This window comes from Scophthalmus maximus, chromosome 4, assembly GCF_022379125.1.
Source record: "Scophthalmus maximus strain ysfricsl-2021 chromosome 4, ASM2237912v1, whole genome shotgun sequence".
In the NCBI taxonomy this organism is placed as follows: domain Eukaryota; kingdom Metazoa; phylum Chordata; class Actinopteri; order Pleuronectiformes; family Scophthalmidae; genus Scophthalmus; species Scophthalmus maximus.
The window spans coordinates 4,686,761-4,701,446 of NC_061518.1; the positions used below are offsets into that span (position 1 = coordinate 4,686,761).

A 14,686-nucleotide genomic window follows, 5' to 3' on the forward strand; every position below is an offset into this window, starting at 1 on the left:
AATTACTTCTGTGCTTCTTTTGATTCTGTTTCTATGGTGATGTTACACAACCAGCCTATTGGTGACGTAGAATGCTCATGGAGGAGTGAAGAGGACAAGATATACAAGACAGCCAGTTTGTCAAGTCGCACAGGATCCAAACCTCAGAGGAAAAACGTCATTGTGATGTCAACAATTGGTTCGTGAACTGCCGTTTTGAAGCCTCCAGTTTAGCGTTTTGACCGGCGCCATCTTGGTTTTTTTTTGGAACCGGGGGTGAGGTCGAATTGTCAAATTGGCTCAGGAAGTTTCCCTAATCTTGACGTGACCATTGGAGTGAACGGAAATGTCGCTACTCTCTCTCTCTCTCTCTCTCTCTCTCTCAAGGGCTCTGGTTATGACTAGCATCAGCTAGGTTAGCACACACAAATATCTTCCTAGATATTTAAACTTGACCCTCTGAGCACGAACCCGTCGTGTACGACAGCACATGAGTCGTGTTACAAAAGTTTTCGTAACCTTGCATCAGTTTACGCCAGCAACTTAGGCTTGTTGTTGTCGTTTTGACAAAAATGCTTCCGTGCCATTGTAGCCCTTTCAGAAGATTTGGAGCGAGGCCTGGAACTTCAGTGTCTTTTCGGAGACTTTGTACAAACATGTCCACGATGATAAATCCAACATTGAATGACTTTTATGATCATTTTTATCACGATTTTCAAGAAGCAAAAGTCCTACTGCTGTTGTTGTTGGCGGACTTCTAGCCGTCCATTTTGGATCCACTTTGACCAATCAGAGGCTAATTTCCGACTTTGTCCCGGAAACAAAGATTTAGGAATGAGAACAGGACCTCTCACTCCTCCTGTTTTTCTCCTTACTACTACTACTCACGCTCCTCTGTGTCACTGCAGACAGGAGCTGCTTTGCAGAATGGCACAATAGACTTTTTGGGTCGAAAAATCAAAGGACAAATTTGTAGAAAAATGTACATAACTTTTGATTTCCGCTAGTAAGAATGTTTTGGATTGGGTTTTTTTATCTCATAACCAAGGCTCGGAAGAACAGTTTTAAACGGGAAAAATCTTCATCATTGTTGTTTTGGTGTGTCATTTGATTGAATGTCAGCGACATTCAATTTCCGTTTTTTTTGTCTTTATGGTCATACAACTATTCATACATTCACGTGATATATAACTTGACTGTACATTACAGGGTTGAGGTTTGACAAGCATTATTACAGAAGTAGACGCGACAGACCAAAAATATGAAAAATAGCTCCGAGTTCAGAGGGTTAAACAGCATGAAGGCCACTAACAACATTCAAAGGATTGTCAGTCTAGTTGAATATATTGTTTCGCCATATAAGATATGGTTATTTCTGGCTCTTTGTTTCTACTTTAGCTTCTATAGTTAAATTATTTGACTTGTTTCTAGTTATTTCGCAACTCACGCGAGAGCGATTTTTCTGCGACTAAGACCAGTTTCATTGTTGGCTTGCTCAACAAATATATCTATGATGGGGGGAATGAGATGGAAATCTGGATTCCTATTCGCATGTTTATCCTACCGTTTTCTACAAAAAGGGGATTCGGGTCCCCTGGAGGTGCACCTGGTCTGTCCTCATCCGGCGGGGGTCTGCTGGTTAACACTGGTCAGTGGTGCATTGTAAATAGTTTGCTCACGGAGAGAAAATACATTTTGTTCCGCCGAACAGGACCACTTTCTTTAAAAGGAATTTCCTCCCACGACCAAGCAGTCGATTGGTTGTCACACGCTCATATAAAACTGCCTTACGCATCGACCTCCTATTGTGTAAACATCCACACGAGCTGTTTTGCCTCGGTAGTAATTAGAAGCTATTGTGATGTAGTTATTTTTCTTTTTTTCTAAACTTTCTTTCAGGCACACAGGACGCCCCCGCAGCCAATTACCGACACCGCTGTTAGTTCACCATTGGTTAAGTGGTGGTTAGTTTTCTTAAGAATGTGCGCGCGGTGATCGTGGGCGGTTTCCGCTTTGAGTAAAATGAAACGATCCGCGCAACACATCCTTACGCGTGTCAGCGTCGTAGCGCGGCGGTGACACGCGGATTTATGTCAATATGTCATGAGGAGAAACGAAATTAAAAAAACGGCAAAGAGCAAGCACCTGATTTGTTAAAACCTTTTTTTCATGACTGTCAGTTGTTTTAATGCAATGATTAAAAACAAAAGAAGTATAAGGGCTTGTTGAGGGACTGTTGCATATCTACCGTCCACAGCCGTCAGAAAAATGTCTTTCAGAATAAAATCTCATACAAAATGAGGCTATGAATGATGCATGGGGAAAAAAATCCCTTTGTGAGAAAACCTTTAGAATAAAACTGGAACAGCGAGCTTCAAAAGTCTTACGACTACTTTTACCATGAAGTTGAGTCGGCTCCGCTGTAAGTGCTACTGAAGTGGAGGCTTATGGCTCAGTGTATGTTGAAAAATTGCCATATCTATATCTCGACTGAACTCTGCGGATAGATGAATAGACGAGGTGAAGTAAAACCACCTGCACTAGTCTGAAAGAAAACATCGTATAGAAGCAAAATAAAACTTTTGATCTTCTGGTGGCTAAAGTTGCCCCAACACATTTTAACTTTGATATTCTTAGATGTTAATTCGCCGGCCATCTGTAGACGTATTCAATGCAGTTGCAGGTTTTTCCCGCAATTCTATTCAAAGCTTCCTCCCTTAAAATCTCCCATTTCAAGAGGCTGTCAACTTTGCATATTTCCGTATCATCAACACGTCCCATGACAAAAACAAAGCCAACGGGATGTCGGTCTTCTGTATCTCTCAATACTCCCACACTGCCTTCACTGTCTGTGGCACTCGGCCTCAAGTCTGTTTGATCCTACTGAAGACGTTTCTTTGAAACCCTTTCAGAAGATGTTCACAAATATGTATTTGAAGTAAACAAAGTCATTTTCACAAACAGGAGTGCATTGTACATCCATCTGGGATAAATATTTTGGCACCACCACGAGCTGTGTGGAGAGCAATCTCTTCCAAAACTATTACGAGCACAAGGCCGAGTCCTTTGTTTTTGCGGGAACACATTTCACTTTTGCGTGTAAAATCAAAAGCAGGAATATGAGACGAGAGCACACAATTTCTGCTTTTGTTTCCGAACCACTCAGGACATCTTTTGTTTTTCGAAACCAACCCATTTTCTTTTAAAGTGAGAAGATGTGTGGCCGACAGGTGTTTTTGCCGTTGCCCACGCTGTGCCGTTACATTGACATTTTAAACATTGGTTCTGAATGTCTCGGTGTTGGCCCTGGGTTTCACCTGGGACGGATGTATTTGACGTTGAAAATGAAACACCGACATGGAGACCAGAGAGGGCGGGAGGAGAGCGGGCCATTATGAAACGGAGCAAAAAGAGACAGAATTGGACAGAGCCATTTCACAAATAAAAAAATGTCCCGGAAAAGAAAGAAAGTCGGCCCAAGGACGACGGCAGCTGTGAAGAGAAAAACCCCAAATCTACGGACAGTGACATCGCCACCCACGTCCACAGGGCAGGGGTGAAGGTGTCACGATCCACCGTTGGAGGAGAAACTTACCAGAAGATGCAGGCTACTTGTCAAGAGAGACTTTTGGAAGAAGAAGTACAGAGGTGAGAGCGCAAAACAAATTTCTGACAACACAGAAAGGCCACACCTTTTTTTAAAATCCTTCTTTAGTCCCTGAAGAAGTCAAATTATGAAAGAATTAATAGACTTAGAGGCCCAGTGTGTAATTGTTGTACTTTTCTGGCGGCGTCCGGTGGTAAAGTAGCAAACCGCAACCATCTGAGCACCTGGCAGGGGACACTTTATGGCGGCGCACCGCCAATTCCATTTCCGGTTTGCCGCGGCTCTGGGAATTCAACACGAACGCGACGTATCCCGGACCGTGTGCTGCAACAACCGTACTTAATGCTGCGTTCCATCATACCTCGGAACTCGCACGCCGGAAGCCGGGGCGGTGATTTTTTTTTCCCCCCCCGGAACGCAGCACATCACGACGTAGCAAACATGGCGACTCACCGCGGAGGTCGGGTCCGACTCATGTAACTTAATGATTGAACTCATTCAAAGATGACGAGTAAAAACAGCGGTTCTTTGTTGCGGGTGATTATACATATATGAACACACAGTAATGGACAATATATTCAATTTCTGTGGACACGTTCTTCTAAATATTACGCACCGTAGCTTTAATGCACAGATAATTAGTGGAAGGAAAGTCTGGAAAAAAATGTGCCTGATATTTCTTCCTTTTATCCTCTTCTGTTTGTCAGGAGTAAAGTCTCTCCTTTGGATTGCAAAAGGTTACATGTGTAAAGTCTGGCTCGTTTATTTCCTCCCACAGAAAACTTCATGCCCTGAGCTTGACACACACACACACACACACACACACACACAGTGAAGTCATGCAGCTCTGTCCCACTCACCACAGACTCACTGGACGGCTCATTTAGCCCCCTGTGGCTGACTTCATAACTGCTCCTGTATCACTTATCAACAGGGCGCAGAGGCGCCGCCGTGTTAACTGTAACCGCAGGAATCAAAACAACAAGTCGCGGCGCTACAGAACGCCCTGCTAATAAGACTCCCTGCCACGACAGAGGGAGAGGCGCTCAGGGAGAGCTGTCGTTTTTTTAACACGCCGATGCATTTTCCTTTGCAGCGCGCGGCCCAGATGTGCCGTATTATTATCTTTTGTTTCTCCAATATCGGACGCAATGTGCAGCCCCCATTAGCTGTTCCTTTGAAGCACCAGTGAATAAAAAGCTGCAGGACACGATCATAACAGTCTGGCTAAGACAATAATTAGCAAACAACTCAAGGTTAAGTCAGGAATTATGCAGCCTCAGCCTGGTGAAGCAAACACGACGTAGCTGCTCTTGGTGAATAATTCATGTCGCAATTATGAGGTTATTAATGCAATGGTGTTTTTTTCCGTCTGTTTTAAACATCAGACCATTTGTTTTTAAGCTCTTCACCCCCCCCCCCCCCCTCAAAAAAAGTCAAAATGTACAGCAAAACATAAAAACGAAATCTCATGAATAAGACAAGAGAGACAGGAGCTGAACAAGTCCCGGTTCCTCCAACACACTCCTGTCAGAAAAGTCCCCGAGAGCCACCGAGCCTCTGTCAACAAACACTCTTCAAACTTTTCCCCCAGTAACGTGTTCCTCTCCGCCGAAAGAGAGAGAGAGAGAAAAAAGCACGAGTGCCGGGCATCGCACCCCCCCCCTGACTTCCCACAGATTTGTCTCCATGGCGACTAATCCGCGGGCTGTGGCGCTGGAGAGGTACCTTGTGAACTTCTCCATGAGAACAAGTCGCTGTGGACTCTGCGCGTGACAGACTGTGAATGTTAATCACGTCACAGACCCAGATGGGGACACAACACATGAGGTCCACCACCACATTGCTCCTGTGTCTGTGTGTGTGTGTGTGTGTGTGTGTGTGTGTAAAAAGATTCCCCTCCGTCTTAAAATATCTCACAGCAAACACGACGTGCACCGACATATTGTTAGACAATAAGGCAATAAGGCCTCCGGCACCTCTGAGGACTCATTTGGAATTTATTTGTTTCTTCCCCCGTCTCTCTGTGGGGTCATTGTGTGTCTCCCTGTGGTCATTTTGTGTCTCTTTGAGATCATGGCATCTCGCTGTAGGCGCCTCTGCGTCTCTCCGTGGTGGTTTCCGTCCGAATGCGACGGGTTGAGTCTCTGCGGGGTCATCTTGTGTCTCTTTGAGGTCGCTACGTGCACCTCTTTGAGATCATGGCATCTCGCTGTAGGTGCCTCTGCGTCTCTCCGCGGTGGGTTTGAGTCTCTTTGTGGCCGCTTTGCGCATGTTGGTGGTCACTTTACGCCTCCTCCGTGTTCGTCATCTCTCAACAGTAAAAGTGAGCGGTCGCTCCAAACAGATGCTCTGGTGCCCAGAGAGGCCTGGAGCCTCTGGGCCTATCGCGCTCACTCAGTAACGCAGCCGTGTCTGCATGACGGTAAACGAGTGTGTGTGTGTGTGTGTGTGTGTGTGTGTGTGTGTGTGTGTGCGCGCGTGTGTGTGTGTGTGTGCGTGTGTTCGGTCTGAATGGAGCGGGAGATTACAAAGGGCACAGTAATCAAGACAACAAAAGCGTCTACATGAGGTTTAGTTACTGCGCCGGGGGAGATGATTGTTAACGGGGGCTAATGGCGTGTGAGATTAGCCGCTGTGAGCTGTTTGGGGATTTAATTAGATGAATCATCCCGGAAATGGCCTGAAAACAAGATATCATATTAGTCACTGTTCTCGATGTGACGCTGCGGGAGAAAACAAGAAAATATGGCAAATCAAGAAAATGCAAAATGGTGTAGAGGGGGAAAAAAGGGGCGACACTGCTCGCGGCACTTGTGATCAAAATAACAGGCTAAAAAAAAGATTCTGAACTCTACATTCACATTCAGGCTTGTCTTACTGATCCAGGCAATATATAAGTTCTGAGATTTAAAGGGGGTTTTCCTTTGGGTTCATTTTAATTTGCTTCCTCACAGAAAACCGATCTCACATTATTCGCAACAGTTGACAGACGTAATTCCACTCGGCGGTCGTGAGGCGATCATCATCAGATCAAGATAATGACGAGATCAAGATAAGATCGAGATGAGACTTGATCAATCCCACACGGGGGAAATTCACTTGTTACAGCAGCAGCAAGAGTCGAAAGGCACCGGGGGAAGAGGTAGGTCATGAAATGAAACATAGCGAAATATACAACAGAAGAAGAAAAGAACTGTACAAAAGAATGTTAACGAAAAAGCCATATACATTAATAAGAGGGTAAGTAATTGCTTGTGGAAAAGTGTGTTTGGGTTGGATACAAATATGACTAAATAAGTACCATGCTGTGTGGATGTGCAGTAAAAATAATATATATATATGTATATACATCTACACAACCTTACATACATATATAGCACAGGATTTAGAAAGATTGCACAGGTGAGGTGGCCCAAGTGCACGGTTTGACTTCAGCAAACATTGATGAGAATAAGAAGCTGCAGCCGACTGTGCAGTGCAGCCTTCCATCTTAAAAAAGGTGCACGAGGAAACTATAGTCATAATAATAATAATAATAATAATACAATATAATAATGCAACATAGAGTGGATTCAGGACCAGAATGTGTGAGTGGTTGAGTGGTTTGAGCCAAGGAAACAACATCGGCTTGAATGAATCTCATTCAAAGTCTCCGCAGTGACTTGAAGACAGCAATTCACAGGGGCGCTGGAGCTAAATTGCACAGTTTTTAACAAAGAAAAAAGAAGCGAATCCCTAAACCCAGATTTTACAAGCAAAGGAAGACACATCTGAGATTCGCTGAAGCTATCATTCCTCTGTGCTCTAGGTGTCTTGTCTATGTAAATTGCTATTGTCTTCTTCCTTCTTTTTTTATAAGCTGGGAAATATATATATATATTTTTATTTTTTTTATTTTTTAAACTGAAGCTGTGCTCAAGACATTCTGTGCACCACAAATCCCCAAATTGACTTTGTATGCAGTGTGGCGCACTTCAGGACACCGCGGGGGCTGGAAACTTTTCGGGAAGGCGTTGCACTCCGAATCTGGCAGACAGATGCTCCGCGTTTTAAAGTCACGAACATTGACTTTCGCTCCGAGGCTTTAGCGTGTGCCGCGTCGAGGGGGAGCCCGCCTCCGTGATGTCAGACTAAACCCGCTCGGAACCGGCCACGAGTGAATCTCAATGAGAGTCGAGCTCGTGCTTGGGGACGCTTCATCCAGTGTATAGAACTTACGTACAAAATGCAGGAAGCCTGAGAAATGAGGCTGTGTGGAATGTCGGGAAAGGGAAGATGCCTTACCACGCTGCACAGGAAATACTTTGACTCTGTGGGATGCCTACACATTTGAAGAATTCATTCATGTGCAATGCCAAATGACATGTTACGCAAAGATCAGCCTGCAGTTTGCGCCACCGGGGCGGCTGAAAGGGAACCAGAATGCAAATGCCCGCTGCTATTTTGAAACCCCCTACAAAGAACAACTGAGGAGGCCCAGCAAGACTTAAATACAATGTGCGGCTGGGCACGTCAGCTGGGAGGAGTGAATTAGGGTGGAAACAGAATGAGATAAAGGGTGTGAGCATCAAGACATGTAGTGAGGAGGGAGGGCGGAGGGAGAGAAAAAAATCCCCTCCCTTGTATTTCATTTTTTTCTGTGTTAAACTGGGCGTGAGAGCGGGAGTCAGCAGCAGTGAGGGAGTGCGGTTGTGGCTTGTGTGGGGGGGGGGGTTCTTTTTCACTCGGCGCTAAGCGTCTCAGCAGTTACTCTCAACCGGGAGGAGCGGGGGGGGGGGGGACGAAACAGAGCCTTTCGGAAACGAGGGGCGTCCATGTCGCTTGCCCGGCGCCCAGAGAGGACAGGCCGCAAAATAAAAACATCTGCCTCGCGCGGCGTCCAGCGCCTGCGCCTGAACGCAGCCTGAGGTCATCAGGGGCACCTAGGGAGCGCAGACCTCCGCCTAGGCCGAAGAGAAACTTGCGTTCCCATCGCCGTCTGCCCATCAAGATTTTAAAAAACGATGTGTATTTGAGAAAGATATGACGACAAATGTCAAATTCTTCACCCTCATCTCGCAGCGGTGAAGAATCCTTTCAAACTCTTCCCAAGTTGAATCACCTGTTACCATGGCGGAGACCTATAACTCCGATTTGACGTGAATCCGAGAGTAACTTTTGAATGATCCTTCTAACAAACAAACTGACAAACCCAACCTCCCATCGTCGGAGGTAACTACTGGATACAACACGTCTCCTTGTTTTAATCTGTGTGGATTGTATGGTTGAAAAGTGTGCGTCATATTTGACTGATTCTGTTCGAACGGTGCATAATCAACTTTGTTTTTGTTTGAATGCATGCATGTTTGCAATATTTACATTAATAAACAGGACTGTTAGTCACGTTGTCAGGAAACGTGTCTGGGAATGTTCAAGTTGTAGCAAGTCATAGTATACTGTGCATGATGCACGCCTATACTGGGTCGTAATATTTTTTCAAACAGACCAAGCCAAATGTTTGCTTGGACTCACTTTCTAAAATTCGATCAATCAATCCATTTTTTTCGCATAGATTGTATAAATTCCAGTTGCCAAAATATACTTTGGACGTACTTGTTGACATACATGACAGTCTGTAAATACTTTTAAAAACAGAAAAATGACGTGTAATTTGGGTTTAACTGTTTTAACAATCTAACATCTGACACTGTGTTTTGTTTTTATTACCATATCATATCCCTTCACTGTTGTCTCCTGCAGTTACTTATACTTTAATCCACCAGAACAATTAAAAGTTTAATCTCCCTGGATATTGTCTAATTCTGGCCCAATAATGAATTTACATAAGCCTTATCATAGTCTTATATCTGCTGTGGGGTAGTGCGCCTACAATCAATGGTCTGCCGTGTGATATCCCCCTTAAGGTTTATAGACTTAATGCTCTTCCCTTTGTTTCACATTGAGGTTTTCTCTCCATCTCTCACTGCGCATACAGATGCGGAACAAAGTCCAAAACTGGACACTCATCCTCTATCACTATTTATCCTTTATCTGATTTCCCTTGAGACACAATGCAATGTTTTCATTTCTGCTCTCCTACATGTCCTTCCGCCTGGGCACGTGGGGAAGATCAGCAGAGCTAAAGAAATACGTCACATATTGTTCGTGCGTGTGCACCGTGACAGAATCCTGTGCCCCTCAGCCCCCTCTCTTCGCCCCGGTAGGCCTGACGGAAAAGTGGGCTTTCCGAGAACACGAGGGTGAAGTAAACCTACGGGTTTGAAATATAGTGAGGGAAAAGAAAGGGGGAGGGAGGACTGGCTGAAATCTGGCAACAAGAAAAAATGTACTGAAGCAACTGAGGGAAAGTCGGGCGAGTGATTTCTGAGCAGAGCGGCGTACACACACACACACACACACACACACACACACACACACCTGCAGGCAGGCAGCAGTATAATGTAGCCTTGTCATCCACGGTTCAGTAGGGCTAGTGTTCAGGGGGGGGCGATTATCCAGCGAGTCGCCACACCTACAGGGAGGCCTACGCGCCGGCCGCGGAGCCGAAGCTGGACAAATAAGAACAGCTGTGACGATTGAAAGGAAAACACTGGCGACACCTCACGTTTTCACTATGTCCCATCCAAATAGCTCGATGCCATATGCACTGCAACGCCGCAAGAAAAAACAAAACGCAGACACAGAAATGAGAACTGCTGGAAACTTGAACTTTGTGTACTGGAAACTTGACCTTTGTGTACTGGATAACTTGACCTTTGTGTACTGGAAACTTGACCTTTGTGTACTGGAAGGAGCTGTGGTTCTGGGGGCCGCAAGTAAACAGTGGGCGGCTGCCAACCGTCCGGAGCCGCCCGTCCACCGGTTCATCAGCCACGCTGGAGCTGATGGAATGTGGGAGGACGTGAGAAGAAGGGAGGTTGCCTCCTTCTCTTTTCTGCCTCCGTGCACATCCCCGGGATGTGTCAGAAAACTGTCACCGTGAGCCGGAGAGAGCGGGAGATTTCCTTGGCAGCGGTTCGAGGACACGTACATAGAACATGAGCCGACCTTATTTTGTCTACGGGGTGGGGGCCTTCAACCAAGTCTTTTTCAGGAAGCAAATTAAAAGAAATGTAACATGACAGGAATTTGGCCTTAGCCCTGTGGTACATTTCTAGCGGAGTGCTGTTTGAGCGCGGCCACGAGAACAGCCGACTCCTCCTGGACACACTGGGACGTTCAGTGCAGCTCGCGAGTCATTCAGTCGTTTCTGTTAAATCTTTCATTCGCACCTATTTTTCATAACTCCGCTTTTACATGAAACTACTTTTTAAAAAAATGAACGATTAAAAGGATTTCATGAAGATTACTTTCATAACTGATTAATCTACTGATTGGAATTCATTATCAGTTAATGTTCCAGTTTGTAAAGTAACAAAACAATCAGATAAGGCCACTAACGACAAGGATGCTCCGATGCCATGTGCTGGATCGGAATCGAGCCCGATCCTTTCTTTAATACTTGGATCAGGTATCGCCCAATATCATAAAATTGATTTATTCTACTATAACTTGTATTGATTCAGTTGAATCATTAGTTTTACATCCTTATTTGAACATATTAATTCAAATTAAAACGTACAAGATCAAATTAACTGTTGATCGATAATATACAGTGTTAATGTAGACTCAGGTACATCTATCCCTTAAAAAATAAATCCTACCAATGTCCATTGTTCATTGAACCATTTCAATGACGTGCTAATTTATTTTACTTTACGGTCACTGTCATTTGTGCTGCTGCTGTTGAACTGTGCTTCGTGAAGCTTGGGTTACTTTTTTTTTTACAGTAGCTGTTGTTTACATTATAAACTTGTCTCTGTTTGAACTGCTGATAAAAATGAATATATGAAGAAATGTTGGGGTTCTTTTTCCTGGTCTATTGTGTTTTCTGTCAGTGCACATAAAAATGGCACATTTCTCCCACTGTGACAGCATATTTCTCCCTTTTATGACCGTTGAAAATCAGCAGAAAAAATATATAGAAACTACTCTTAAAAATAATCTTTCTCTTTGATTCGGCAGGGCTGATGCCAAAACCTGTCATTTAGCATTTTTGTCTTTTTTGAAGCTGAGAAATCGTCCTGCTTTCAAACTCCGCTGATGCAACGAGCAAGTCCAACACACCACAAGACGAGCGAAACGGGCCCATGCATGAATACAAAGAACATCTCCAGTTTTATGTGTTTTGGGGATATATGTCCTTTTTATTCCGATTTTACTGCCTTCATTAAAGTTGATGTTAATATTTAATGTGCCACATGTAATGTGGAGCAGCTCCGTGCTTGTGAATTTAAGACCCTCTGCTGACCCAACATAAGGGCACATTGTATGGCAGTGAATTCCCCCTGCACTTTGCCAGCCGGCCGGCCGTGGCTTTGAGAAGTCAGTGAGGCCTTAAGTTCCTGAAACCCCTCCAGAGAAAAAAAAAGAAAAAAATAGAAAAAGTGTTGGGAGGGAATAGCTCGAGGAATGGTTGGTATTCTGAAATGTTTTTTCTTCTCCACAAGTTTATTTCTGTCTTTCATCGGGGTCCGGGGGAAACACTCGCCGGCCAATCAGAGACACACATCACCACATTTTTTACACAAATCGCCGCATACTGATTACGCAACTGATTGTATAAAAATGGACAACACAATTACTACTTTCATGAGCAAACCATACTACTGGTGACACAGTGAGCTCACGGGGACAACCAATAAAAAGCAAATTCACACAAAATAAATGAAGTCACGGAATAGTTCAAGTTCATCCCTTCTAATCAACGACATCTTGGTGCTATGAACTTAAAAAGGAAAAAATAAGAAGTGGAGGAGAGAGGGGAAGTCAGAAATAACAGCCTGTTAGTTCTTAAATCCTATTTGAAAAATAAGAGGAAAAGGTGAAAATGACTTACCACTCACTTGTCTACTCTGTCTTGACTCCTGTTCCCTCACTGTATGTCCAAACTTCTCAAACTGTTCCTTCCCACAGGCTCTCTCTCTCTCTCTCTCTCTCTCTCTCTCTCTCTCTCTCTCTCTCTCTCTCTCTCTCTCTCTCTCTCTCTCTCTCTCATGGGTGCACGTGTGACTGTCACCGACCCGCCAAACAACAAAAAGGCGACCTCTAGCGGTGAGTACGGCTAACAGCAGAACTTGAAAGCAACAATCGCCCCCCTTGTAGAGCTGATGCTGTTCGTTGGCCCCCTGACAATTTTCCAAAAGTAATTTATAAACAGATTCAAGGGGGGGCGATTTATTTTAAAAGCGGGTGCTGATGAATACAAACAGCTATTTGTACTTAATACAAATAGTTTTCAGACCATCCACAAACACCGGGGAGCTTATTAAGCAACTGTTCTTGTCTTTTCATAAACTAACATTTCTATCATCTACTGATAACTTATTTTCACAGCCTATCACATTCAATAGGTGTTTGAATCAGAATGCCTTTCAGTAATGTTCAACAAAGTAAAAGAAATCTAATAGGACTGTAATTTGGCCTGTGCCTTGTGACACCTTTTTAGCATAATATATACATATATACATAATATATATATATATATATATATATATATATATATATATATATATATATATATATATATATATATATATATATATATATATATATATATATATATATATATAGATTTGAAGACATGGCTTATACCTGAGCAGAGTATATGAGCTTTTTTTGTTGTTGTTATAATTAAATATTTGTAATAAATAGTTTTTTCATTGAGTTATTTTTGTACTGTTTGTTATATAAAAAATCCTCCTACTTGTCATTAATGTGTTTGGTCAGTGTTTTTTTCCTTGGATGTTTGACCGTCACAGTACAGGACGATGTACAGTTTGTTCAGAGTCTGACGCCTGCAGAAAATGGCAAAATGGCAAAATGTGTGTTTAAGGCAAGCATGATTTGTGACACAACCACTCTGAAAGGCAACTTACACAAGTGTGATGTGGAAACTCATTGCCTGCATTGCACATGCAGTATATCGAGAGTAGTATTTCAGTGATGTAGGAGACATCTTGTATCCAGTATTTTAACTTTTAAAGGTCATTTGACTTTTTTTTCCAAAGAAAAATCATATCAGAGAATCCAATTTTGTTTGTGTAGTTAGTTTTGGGCTTCTGATTGATAGCGCAACAGTGGTTTCTAGTTGGGGCCATTTTATGCATTTCAAATGTATAAGAGTTGCTACGAGTTCCTCCATAGAGAGGTAAACTTTTCACTTGGTTTAGTTTAAGTAACTGTCTGAGGTCACATTTCCCACAAAAAAACAACAACAACAAAGATAAAAGTCCAAAAAACAATACACACTTGTAGCAGACATTAATCTTGTGACTCTTAGAAGCTGCCTTATACCCCGAGATGAGGAAACAGTGGATAAGACTAGGTAACTGTATGTCAGGTATTTAAAACCAGCTCCATCTCGAGGAGCAGCTACAACACACACACACACACACACACAAACACACACACACACACACATGAATACACACACCGAGACAGAGATCCTTGGGCTGTTACGGTATTTTTTGAGACTTTGACATGTTCTTTGTTTATACAACATAGGAAACACAGTGAAAATAGGCTTAAAAAACTTAACATATCAAACATAGTACTCTGACAAAATAAACAAGTCCATTGTTTGCTTGGGGTGGAAATTGAAGTCTTGAGACCTGATTGGTGTGATTGATATAAGGTTCAGAACTAACAGCTATCACTAAGGACGCCAGAAAATGTCAGCATTATTTCTGGCAGTGTCATATTTACCAACTCAAAGTGTCAAAAGTTCACACTATTCAGAAAAAAATGCCCCCTCTGGCTGGAAGTTGTCGTCGGCCATGGTGGATTTACAATTTATTAAAAGTTTGGGCCTTGTGAATGTGGAGCCTCAGCGGGACACCTTTCCAATACCATACAACTTAAAATTTGCTGATAAAAAACATAAAATCAAAGTTTTCAGTAAGGTTCTTTGAGGTCTATTATTTTACTGTAATTTATTTAACAGTGCATCAGCTGATTATATTATACATGTACAAACTCAGTGTCTTGGTGTTTAGC

General features: G+C 43.2%; 1 protein-coding gene across 2 annotated transcripts in view; it reads right to left on the reverse strand.

The window, feature by feature from the left end:
- tspan4a (tetraspanin 4a) overlaps positions 1–12,650 on the reverse strand; it is a 119,379-nt gene extending 106,729 nt beyond the window's left edge. Inside the window, exon 1 of one of the 2 annotated variants that reach the window (XM_035628995.2) lies at positions 12,528–12,650. The gene's annotated coding sequence lies outside the window, so the exon portion shown is untranslated. The remainder of the gene's footprint in view (positions 1–12,527) is intronic. The other variant, XM_035628996.2, reaches the window with a different exon arrangement.
- Positions 12,651–14,686: the final 2,036 nt, after the last annotated feature.